Here is a 12742-nt window from a genome sequence, read left to right on the forward strand (position 1 = left end):
AACAGTAAACTATTAACAGTTTAATGTTGCACACATTATAACATTGTATGTACTATATTAAGTATTTGTTAATAATTACCAAATTTGTAAACCTTTAAGAAATTAAGTAGAACATCTATAAACATTACATAGATAGATGGACCAGAAACCATTTATTAACCATTAACAAAGTATTAACTATCTATCGAAATAATGTTTATAGATGTTTTACAAAGTATTTGTTAACCATTCAACAAGGTATTAGTTGCAACTTTATAAGAGCCATCCAAATCAAGTTTATAGATGGTTTACAAATCAATTATTAACTATTAACAAAGTGTCAGACATATCTGTCCTTGTAATGTTTATAGAGTTATAGATTTTAAACAATTTATTAAAGATTTTCAAATTTCATAATCATTAACATATATGTTATAATGTGCGCAACAATAAACTAAAACAACATAAATTATAGCATTACTATTAACTAAGTTTAATTAACTATCAACTTATCATCTATAAATTGTTATTGTAAAGTGTTACCACAAATGCATGCATTTCTGAGGCAGGAAAGGCATCCACTCCTAACCCCACAGTGTGGTATTTTCAGCAGATGTCACTGTTTACTGGGCTTAAGGCTTGTGTGCATCTGACTGGACTACCACACTCACAGAATATCCCTCCTATTTGCTCTCTAGCCATCTTTATGCATGGCTTCCTCTCATCCTCTGTGCTGCAGATAAGTCGCCCACAATATCCGAGGCCAGATAACATTAATTTGCAGCGCAGAGAAGCTGCAGGATCAGAAAAATGGATGGAAGGAGATTTGGATTTATTATAAAAACTGATGCGAGTCAAGCGACTTTGATCTCTTATTTCCAAATAAGAAAGGAAAGGTCGTATTTTGAAAATGAAGCAAATATGGAGAGGGAAAAGAGGACAGAAATTGAGTGGGAGAGGTGGAAGTGATTCAGCAATCACACGCTTCAAATGAAATGAAATAGTGTGTTTGGAGGGATGGTAAACACAACAAATCCTTAGAGACACACTTGTCTCATACACATTGATACACACTCAAATTTGCACAAACACACAGCAGTTTCTCTAAAGCACCAAAGAGCCTCCCTCAGGTGTTTATATTCCAGATATTTTGTCAGTGAGGGCTGACGCTTGTTGACAGTCCAGTAAAATTTGGAGAGCTGTGTTGAGTTGTCAGAGGAATTCAGTTTATCGTGATGTTTTTTTGCCTTTTTGCTCAATTTGCCTGTTCAGAACATGAAGATTGTGATTTTTTAAGTATTTCAAATCCAGCAGTTTTTGCATCCATGTGTACTAGCGTGTTGTGTAGCGTGTTACCACCTCATCTAAATTAATGGAATGGTGTGACACCATTGGAAGGAGAGCTGTATAGCACTACTGGAGGTCTATCTGGTACAGTGTGTAGGATTTGGCGGCATCTAGCAGTGCGGTTGCATATTGCAACCAACTGAAACTTCTCTAAATTGCGCAGTGCTTGTGCGCATATATTTGGGTATTTGGAGGGCTAACTAACTCTTGTTGTGATTCAACAAGCCAATCAGAGCAGACTGGGCTTTTTCGGGGAGGGTTTCTTAAAGAGAAAGGCGCTAAAACGGAGCGTTTCAGACAGAAAGTGAATACAGATATATTCAGACAGACAGTATGAGAAAAATAATGTGTTTTTTGAACATTAAAGCGTGTAAACATGTTCTAGTACGAACCCAAAATACAAGTTTGAAGAATGAAAATTGGCATGATATGTCCCCTTTAAGTTTGATGCAGCATCATTGCCAAAAATGTCAAATTCCAAACAAGCTAGAGGCGAGTAGTAGTTCTATCAATAATGGAATTGCCATTAACATGTTGGAGGCCTGCTCCAGCAATAAAATGCACCGCCATTGCACTCAGACAGTAAAGCTGAGGATTGTTGAATTTGAGCAATAAGCTAAAGTCAATACTGGAACACCTGTATTAAATTATAACAGCTTTAATATGGCCATAAGCTTACATATAGCTAATTTCCCTTCTCACACGGTAACACCCTATTTTAGCTTGTAAAGTCCTGCTCCACAGTACTCTTATTGTATAAACCACAGAAATCTGATGGAGTAATAAAATGGGTGAATGTTAAGTATTGTGAAGTGAATGGTGGTGTATTAATGAAGCAGATTTGAGTTTCCTGCACTTCATCCCTGTGCACAGCTGTCAGCCAGGTAACATAAACAGCACACAGTGTTTTACAGAAGCAAAGAAAGCACAGAAAAAAAAAAAAAAAAAGTTCCCGGCAAAGTTTGACACTGATGGAGCTCTGACAGGCTACCGCTTGACAGGAGGGGAAACCTGCAGGCACTAAAGGATAAAGAGGATAAATCCACCTCATTCTGACAAAAACAAACACAAAACCTAAATTTGACACATACACAGTCACAGGAATCCAAACTGGCAGGGGAGGCAGGGTGAAATGCCTCTCAGCACACCATAGGTGACACTGTTGAACCGTGCATTGAGGTGACACGGCACGGAACAGAAGAAATAGGAGGAAGAGCGATAGAAAACTACAGTTGAGGGGAAAGGGTAGATTCAGACTGGAGGAGGGAATCAAATCCAGGCAAAGTTGTTTATTCTCCCCACCATCTCTTTGTGCCTCATGACTGTCAGAGCTGCCACTGTGTGTGAAAGGCTCTGTGCACCACTGAGACTGTCAGTACCAATACTCTTCAGTGGGGGGCGGACAATACAAAGCTGAGTGAGCATCCTCCACTGTCTGATTCCTCCTTCTTTTCCCTGCAATACATGATGTTTCTTACCCAACAGAAAAACAGATTTCATGTACTATTTATGTAGTTTAGTGATATGCTACCCCCATATACATGGAATGGTAAAAGTATATTGTGTGAATTCTTTATGAAAGTGGCATTATTATGTAAGAGAAGGTACAAATGTTGTTCCTTTTCCCTCCCTATACACCAAGTATGCAGCTTTAACTTTAGTCTTTTAGCACGGCATCATGTGTGCAGTCACCAAGTGCATATTTACAGTCTTTTACACGAGTCATGCTTTAAACGGAGTCAGCTGGAGACAAATTATCTATAGTCTATTTCGGTCAATTTATAAGTCAAGTTGACTTTCACAGTGTACAAGAATGAACTGAAACCAATGGCCTGAAAGGAAATGTAAAGGAAAAAAACTATGGAACAGCACAACCTGATCTCATGGGAAGGTGTATAGATAGCAAGACATTACAAGGACATGTCATGAGGACATATTTTAGGCTTTTCGCGTGTCATTTGTACGCCACACAACAACGGTAATGGCCACCGTTAGGTTTAGTCAACAAAACCATTTTATTTCATTGGGAAACTACACCAGTACAATACCACAAGAAACATTGAAACATATTTTTAAGCCTGCCATCCACTTTTAACAGTACTTTTTAACAGACAGTAAAAACCTGCTACTGCACTGTGAGCCTCTGAACACGGCTGTAATCCCTGTTCCCTTCCTTCCCCCATACTGATAACACAATAATATCTGACAGATATGATATGCTTAGGTGTGCGTTAGAGGATCCGTGGTAGAGATGCTCCTCCTTTCAGAAAGAATCAGATTCCTGTATCATCTTCTTTCTATTCCTGTCATCGCTCTGCGTCTCTCCTGTTACAGGACGGTGTAACCAAAGTCCAAAAATGCCACATTTCTATTTCGAGAGGTACAAATGTCATTGCCCTGATGCTACTCTGAAATGTATGGTGTTTTGTTTTGAAACAAACCCCGGTCTCTGATCCATAAATGTCAGCGAATAACCTTTTGCAACGAAACATTTTTTTAGTGTTAGAATGAAACCTCACTTTTGACATTTTGAATGATGTCCACTGGCTCCTTGGAAAACAAATAAGCACGTCTATGAGCAGGCTGCTCTCATGCACCATTCGTAGCTTTACTTAACCTATACCTAGGTAAAGCCACTTTCTGGGTTTCGCCCGGTGACCAGTGTCCGTACCTCGCGTGAAACCAGAAGTCAACGTTGATTTATTTGTCCCGTAACTTCCGTACTTAAGTTACGCCACTTCTAAAGTGATTTTAACCCAAACTACAATCTTTTCCTAAACCTAACTAAGTAGTTTTTGTCACGTAACTTCCGTACTTTAGTCACGCCACTTCCAGTGTTATGTTAACCCAAATTATGATCTTTACCTAAACCTAACTAAGTGGTTTTGTTGCCTAAACCTAACTAAGTTGACTCCTGTGAAGATGGAAGTTTATTTTGAAAAGACTGGTGTGGAAATTGTGACATATGCGTCACATGTTGCTTGACATTCGTAGGAAAATGCACGAAAAAAGAGCAATAACTTTTCATAAGATATCATACGAACCGTTGCTATGAGAACAACTAATGAAGCACTTCAGATCACTTTCAGCATTTCATCTCTCTTCCTGTTTATATTTGGGCGGACACCCCCATTAGTCCGCGCTCTCCTTCTAAATCTTTCATTGACATGTGGGTCAAAGGAGGTTGCGGCTCTCCCTTCCACAGTTTAAGCTGTTAAATTTTTCATCGGAGCTCTTTCTATCCATTTTCTAAAAAACGATCCGACAAGAGCACGACGCAGACAAAAACTGAGGCTGTGTTTTTGAAAAGGAATGTGAGTGGTTCCTGCGGTTCTCCATAATACATGGAGACGCCCATCAGGCTGATGTGCTGTTAATAATTGTTGATAATTGCGGATCCACCCACAGTTTCTTCTTCCAGTGTTTTAGCAATAAAAGCCTCCGACTTTGTTCTCTTTAAACTCTGCTTCAGGGCGATTTTATTCCACTTTTCGCTTTTCAGCAAAATTAATATTTCAGCGACACCATCGCTTGACAAATTGAGCTGAAAAAGTTCTACTCATCCTCCGTGGCAGTGGGGAGTGATTCCATTTCCAGATCACTCCCAGTGAATGACACAAAATCACTCAGAATAATAATTACAGTAAGCAGCCAGAGGCTATTTTACTCCCCCCAAAAAACACATTTGGGTGGGCGGAGGGGGTCCGCTTGGCGAGCTGACGTGAGCGGCTGTGGCAGTCCGCGGAGCAGAACCGAGAAGTAGGTCATCCCCGTTGACCTGGCTCACACAGTCATCATACACTGTGTGTGTGTCACTGTATGATTATGCTGTTCCAACTCTCTCTTAACTCACAGGAGGCAGAAAATAGCAAACAGCGAATTGTTGGAGCCAGGCGAAAGAGGGCAAACCATCTGAAGCTGAGCGTAAACATGATAATATCAGCCTGTCAGCTTTCTATAATAACACATTGTCGCACCAAAAACCCCATATGGTCACAATTTGACAACGTGGTCGAAAATATGTTCACAATAGACCTAAAACTGACCAGATTTTAAAAAATATAGTTTTTACCTCTTATATGTCATCATCAGTTTTAAACCAGGCCACAAACATCACCCACTTACCCAGTAGGGACACACACAGAAAGAACCAGCGTCTCAATTATTCACATTTTTGTGAAAAACCTGCATAAATTATTGACACATTTTGTGAATTATAAAACACAACCTGTTTTTGTTCCTCTTTTAAAACTCCCCCTTTTCTATATTTAACAACATCTAAACCTTTCGACACCGTGTTTACCTCCAATCTGTCGAAGAATTTTAAAGAGCGCTTATGGGATTTACGATTCAGAAAAAAACAAAACATAATCTGCTTGGATAGCGAACAATGGGAGATTAACCTTCGACCTCACGGAGTCGTCGAACACGTCGTCCTTTCAGGGTCATGCTTTCCGTGTCAAGGTCGAAGCGAATTTCTTCTGCAAATTGATTTTTTTTTTAATGAAAAATGTAGTTCAGTGTTAGATGCAGCCATGCTGAAAGAGTGCTGATATGCTCGCCCCCGCCGCCATGTGGGGCAAAATATTATTCTCCAGCATTTCCTTGCAAAATATTTGTCTTGGGCGCTGCTTGTAGGAAGTATGTGATAAATCTTGCACCGCAAGTGCTGAAAGAAATTCACTTCATGTTCAGCATACTGGCTTGCAGGTGTAGTCCAATTAGGACAGAGGAAGGAAAAAGTATATTTTGGTGATGTGATGCCCGGAGCTAAAGCTAAAGGAGTCCACTTTTAGACGAGTGATAAAAAGCTTTTAGATGTCAAACTCAAAGGAGAGCTTTTATTTCAGAATATCTCTCATCTCTTCACATCCCTCCATCTTCCTCTCCTCTCCCTTCGCGCAGTACATTCTCTGGATTGTTAGCACAAGCGTTATGTCTTTGTCTGACTCCAGACACCCTGCCATGTTGATCCCTAATCCGCTTCCCACCACACTAGCCGCGACCAATCACGGCCTTTCATGTTGCGAGGCGGTCAGTCACGCCTAACAGGATTGGCTGCTCGTATAGTCCGGGTTGCCGGGGCTATTAGTGATAATGATAAAGGGTGACATTTGGTGATTGTGGCTTGTGTGTGTGGCAGGGTCTGTCTGGATTCTTGCTTGTGTGACCCACATTGGGTAATAGTGCGGAATTAGATGTGATGTTTGGGGTCCGGAGATTAAAAGGGGACAAAAACAAGCCTGGTGTTGTCAAGGACATTATTTGATCAGGGTGAATGATCTTCTCGCACAGTGATGAGAATATTAGATGGGAATAAAGCGCCATGGTGGTGGGATTCACTGCACTGCAAGAGTTCGAAGTGCCAGTTATTGTGTCAGATTCTGAAAGCCGAACATGATGCACGTCAAGGTTACTTAAAAGGGGACATATCATGAAAAAGCTCTATAGCACTCCAAAGTGAACATTTAAAGGTGCAGTGTGTAGGATTTGACCATCTAATGGTTAGGTTGCATATTGCAACCAACTGAAACTATGTAGATATAAACGGCTCATTCTAAGCTAATGAAAACACAATGATTCTTATTTTCAGATGATTATACACTGATGAAAACATAGTTAACGCTAAATTAATGTTGCTTTGCGTCTGCTGGATATGTTAATGGCCAACTGTATGCTAACGCGTTTTACCATAGGTGGTGTCAATGTTGTTTTCAGCTCGTTTTTACTGCCCCAAACAGGCTTTAAAGTGGACATATTATGAAAAAAACTCACTTTTTCAGTGCTTGTGCACATATGTTGGGTATCTGGAGTGCCTGCCAACCCACAAACTGTGAAATAACACAACATATTATTTTTTTCGCAAGCCAATCAGAGAGTCTAGGCTTTTTTCGGAAGGGGTTCTTAAAGAGACAGGCGCTAAAACGGAGCGTTTCAGACAGAGGGTGAATACAGGTATATTCAGACAGAATGAGAAAAATAATGTGTTTTTGTGAACATTAAAGCATGTAAACATGTTCTAGTAGAAACCCCAAATGCAAGTATGAACCTGAAAATAAGCATCATATGTCTCCTTTAAGTACTTTAAGTGCTATCCATTAACTGATGAGCACAGCCGCACTATATTTCCTTTTAAGATGCCCCAAATTTAGTTAATGCCTCTTTCCATGATTACAATTATTCTATAATGCATTTAATGTTGCCTCAAAATATGTGCTTAAGTTCCCCTGGCGGAGATGAAAGTGATTAAATGGTGGATATTCCCCAAAGTGCTAAATTATCATCGCAACTTTGATTGGATAATGAAGTGTTTTCGGCATTGAAGCGGCCCCAGAGAGCCGGCAGATGAAGGTGAGCGAGTTTATGCATGTATGAACAGAGCACTAGTGGGATAAATAGAACACATGGAGCATCTGCATGCAGTGGAGCTGCTGAGGGAGTCATGTGACAGAGTCAGATTGGGTCATTTTGAAGTGAATTATTCAAGTGTACGCTGCAAAAAATATCCCTCTTATCAAGTTATCTTTGTGCAGTATTTGACACCTTAAAGGGGACATATCATGAAAAAGTCACTTTTTCTCATTAGAATATACAGCCCCCCATCTCTAAACATGTTGCAAAGGTCCATCATGTTTTTTTTGCAAGCCAATCAGAGCAGAGCTTTTTCGGAAGTGGTTCTTAAAGAGACGGGCGATAAAACGGAGCGTTTCAGACAGAGGGTGAATACAGGTGTGTTCAGACAGACAGTAAGGGAAAAATGATGCGTTTTTTTAACATTAAAGCATGTAAACATGTTCTAGTAGAAAGCTAAAATACAATTATGAACCTTAAAAATGAGCATGATGTGTCCCCTTTAAAGTCATACTTTCTTAAAACAAGAGAAATTTGCCATTTGTTTCAAATCTTTTAGTTTTAGTTTTGATTGTAGTGCAGCAACCTGCCTTTTTCACTAGAAAATTTGTGAAACAATATGATTTTCATGGAAAACAGGTTGAAAAATAGGCTGATTTTCTCATGCGTTTGAAGAAAATACGGCTTTTGGGTCTCAATTATAGACAGAAATGACTTGATAAGATAGGGATTTTTTTACAGTGTGGTCAAGGAGTTAGCTTCCTCAAAAAGCCTGTTTCTTTGCACATGTGACCTAAGTTTAACCTGTGCATGCCTACAACGCCCCTGCACCTTGCATGTCACACCATCCAACATATGGACAGCTCTGGAATATGCTTACAATTACACTTTGCTTTTGAAGCGTTTTTTTTTAGCATGAACGATGACATTTCGGAGCAAAAAGTGAGATGACACGATCTGTGTTTACATTGAATCCGAAGGGAAGGAATGCGATGATATTGAATTCGAGAGGCCCCTCGAGTGGCAGATATTCCCAAAAAAACACGATGTGATCTGACTTTTTTTTTTAAACATCTGCCGGTCTGCAGCCGATTAACCCCAAACCCCTGGATGCATATCAAATGGCCGCGACGTTATCTTCAAACTGCACAATCTGGTGAGAAAATAACTAAAACGGAGGCACGTCTGACACCTGTGAAAGGTCGTTTATCAGGCGGCGCTCTCAAAGAATCCATGATTATTTTGCTTCTAAAGGATTAAACTGCAGAAAGGGCATGTTTTGATCAAAGATTTCAAAGGATGCTTTGGTTTTGCAGAACAACAAGTGAGTTCTGCAAGAAAGTTATGGGAAATATGAGGCAACTTCTTAGCACAAAAACTATTTATCATACCAGAAACGAGTGCATGCATTTAGCAAACTCTGGTGCTTTACTACCTTTATCTCTAAAATTAGCATGCGGTGAAAAATGGATGAAATGATAAAACATTTAAGTCACCACACTTGGAAAATTGTAAAGCGGCCCCGCTGTAGAGGCTCTTCCTGACAAAGTTTGAGGAACCACTTATCCTCTCCACAGGACTACACAAGCTGCCAAGTCTCATTGTCCCAAGTTTCCATGGCAACGTTGCACTCTCATCTTATTCGGCTGGCGATTAAAAGAACGCACTGGGGTGAATAAAATGAACTGAACTGGAGTGGAAACAGGGGGAGGAGGAGTGAAAAAAAAAAGTCTGTCTTTGTCCTTTTTTTTTTTGAAGGGTGTTTAGATAGCAATTAGCAGTTTGCCCCTCCAGCGTCTGAAGTGGGAGACTGCTGACGCTTTGAAGACCAAATTAACCAATTAGGAAGAGATAAGAGTCTCATGAGTTATACCTCCCCTATTGTATCATGTAAGCTACACGCCGGTGAGATAACGGGATATGTCAGGGTGCAGCGTAGGTGGCTAATGCTATCAGCAGCCAATAAAGTGTGACTCAAGCAACAAGAGTGCACCTTTCCCTCCCACCAAAACAAACTGAGTGATGCGCCCCCGCGCAGGAAAGGAAAATGACAATACCCGCCTTCGCTATATTTGTCTACACGGGTTCCCACAGTCAATCATCAGGTTGGGGGAAAAAAAACAAAAACATCTGAGATGCTTTTTCTGAAGCCCGCCCAGGCTGACAATGCCACTGCAACGTGTCGGAGGTGGAAACAGGAAAAGAAACAGCAACAATACTATTGTTGCCATGTCGGTCGGTATCGTGACGACGAAACCAAACATCAGACAAAGCTTTTTTCTACTTCCTTGTCTCTATTTGTCAAAGCAAATGTGGGATAGACAAGACACAAGGACAGTTTCAGGTCATCACTCTGATGAACACTTAATCAGTCAATAACTGTCAATAACTCTGTAACACTAAATATCCACTGATACTCTTATATATTATAATTATTACAGTCTTTAATGCTCATTTTTGAACATTTTTAGATTACAATTAAGTCTTATGCACATTTTTAAATTGGATTTACAGTCTTGCATGTACATTTTTTGCATATTTTTAGATTATAATTTAGTTTTATGCACATTTTTAAGTTTGATTCACAGTTTTGCATGCACATTTTTGCACATTTTTAGATTATAATTTAGTTTAATGCACATTTTTACACATTTTTAGATTTTAATTTACAGTCTTTAATTCACATTTTTGCACATTTTAGATTATAATTTAGTTTTATGCACATTTTTGTACATTTTTACATCATAATTAAGTCTTTAATGCACATTCTTTTCTGTAATTTCTACATATCATTTGTCACTTTATGTACACATTACATTACTGTAATATAAATCCTATTCAGTGTATACAGTAAATACTCCACATGTACATACCATACATAATCATCCAGTCCATGTATATCCATACAGTATTATTTCTTTGCACTATTTGTATTTATTACAACTCCTGAACACTTGACTTGTATATAGATATTTTATTTTTAGTTTTGTTATTTATTCTGTTATTTCTATTCTGCGTAAGTACTGTGAGAGAGCTGCATAAAAACCAAAGTCAAATTCCTTGTATGTTGGCGAAATGAATCTAATTCTGACTCTAATATGGCAAACTGCCAACTTATATAAACTTTTTTATTGATGAATTAAACAGTTTTTTTTAGAACGAAACACTAAACAATATATGATCCACACAGTTACAGATTTCAAGTCCAAAAAAATGTTGCATTTTTAGGATTAACATCAAAGAACGCTGCCACAAAAGTGGCACATGCTTCAGTGAAACTTTCATTACTACAGCACCACAAACCAACTGCAGCTACAGCGCAGCAGCTTCCCCTTCCTTGAGTTCCCCATTGTCTCGCAGGTCAAACGCTCAACCTGGATTTCCTCGATCCCTGTGACCCCGTATAGCAGGTGAGAAGGATCAGTAGTAGCTCCGAGCCCGTGGCGGCCAGCTGTCACACACATGCTTCGAGACAGCGTGCACGCGCACATGCACAGATACCGTACTGTACATGCCTCTGCACACAGGAGGTAGCATACATAACATTTAGACATATCCAGCTAAATGTGTCCCCTCCCGTCTTGCTGTTAAATCAACACTGTCAGACTTCTTCCCTCTTAAGTGCAAAAAAGACCATTCGGGACCTTTTTTCAAAGTATATTCACACACACACACACACACACACACACACTCACACAGCACTCAAGTACACACACATTTTAAGCATCCCTCAAGGCACTACTGCCTCCTGTCTTTATATATCTTGGGCTTCAAGCGACCACCAAAACACAACGGCTCTTTGGAATTGGGTCACACAAAAGCAGACTCTCACATGCAACCCCACCCACACTCACACACTCACACACGCACACACGCACGTGCACAATTGAATGTGTTTTTTTGTCAATATCCAAAAGTGTCACACTCAATACCTGTGAAACCTCACATCCAGATTCCACAAAATCCATCACATCCAGCCTCTCTTATAAGCTAAATTCTGTATTTCTCTAAGCTGATCGCACATTTTTTAGAGAATAAAACACAAAATTAAAGTTTTTGTGAAGCTAAAAGTTGCTCAGAACTTAAAGGTAAAAACAGACTAAAGGTGAATTCAGCAGAAGTTTCATGATACAGATGGCTCCCCTGCACTCATTGGCTGCGTCCCGAAAGCCGCTGCTCTATCATTATCATTCCAGCAGTGCTGGCACTCCAAACGCTCCTCACTTCCACTGAGGATACAATCAGAGCCGAGATGGAGGGCTGAAAAAAGCATGCGGGAATCCCCCAGGGGACTAAGTAAACTAAGAGGAACACAACAACTCCCACAAGAAACAGGCCCCCATCAAACAGTCCGAGACATTACCTTCCACATGATTAAAATCCCATCGTCCACAAACAAAAGTGAAAAAAGAGAGGAGAGGTATGGGAGAGGCTATCTTTGGCTCTCTCTTCTCCTCTGTTGGAAGCAGCAGCGGCGAACTTGGGAGTCAGCGAGGATGTGGATATGTCTCCGTGGCTGTGTCATCACCTCTCATGACATGCTTCCCCCCCCCCCTGCCTGTGTAAGCCTTTCCATCCTGACCCTGCACAGAGAGAGAGAGAGAGAGAGAGAGACAGAGCAAACTAGTGCACCGCCCCCCTCTCTCTATCTCCCCTCCTCCTCCTCTCCGTCCATCCCTCCCCACTCTGTTTCCCTCTATTCAAATCTGCCAGTGGGCTGCCCTGCCTCTAAGTAGGCCAATCACCGAACCACTGGGGGTGGAGTCTGGGCCGGCTGTGTGCAAGTTAGCAGTCGGATGCGTCATGCAGGCATTTCTGCATGTGTGCTACTTGTCCTTGCTTATATGCTCGCTTGCATGCATCTGCACAGTATGCACACATGCATGAGTCCAAAGCCAAGTTTGCTTTGAGTAAAAGGACCTTACTGAATGTGACCGTTAAGAATGTGACCGTTAAGAATGTGACGGTGAGGGAATCTTTCCACCGGTTAATAAACTTGTGACAACACCAGTGTTACCGAGATACTTTCACTTTCATTATTAGTGTCCGTCGTCCGACTATGTAT

The 12742-nt window shown here is 40.4% G+C and overlaps 1 protein-coding gene across 3 annotated transcripts in view; it reads right to left on the bottom strand.

The window, feature by feature from the left end:
* Positions 1–12742, bottom strand: part of LOC119483980 (E3 ubiquitin-protein ligase Midline-1-like) — a 60560-nt gene that overhangs the window by 26941 nt on the left and 20877 nt on the right. The window contains exon 1 of one of the 3 annotated variants that reach the window (XM_037762515.1): positions 12041–12309. The exons of the other annotated variants lie outside the window; for them this stretch is intronic. The gene's annotated coding sequence lies outside the window, so the exon portion shown is untranslated. Of the gene's footprint in view, positions 1–12040; positions 12310–12742 lie in introns of those variants that run through there. 3 annotated transcript variants of the gene reach the window in all.

This window comes from Sebastes umbrosus, chromosome 24 (genome assembly GCF_015220745.1).
Source record: "Sebastes umbrosus isolate fSebUmb1 chromosome 24, fSebUmb1.pri, whole genome shotgun sequence".
Taxonomy (NCBI): Eukaryota; Metazoa; Chordata; class Actinopteri; order Perciformes; family Sebastidae; genus Sebastes; species Sebastes umbrosus.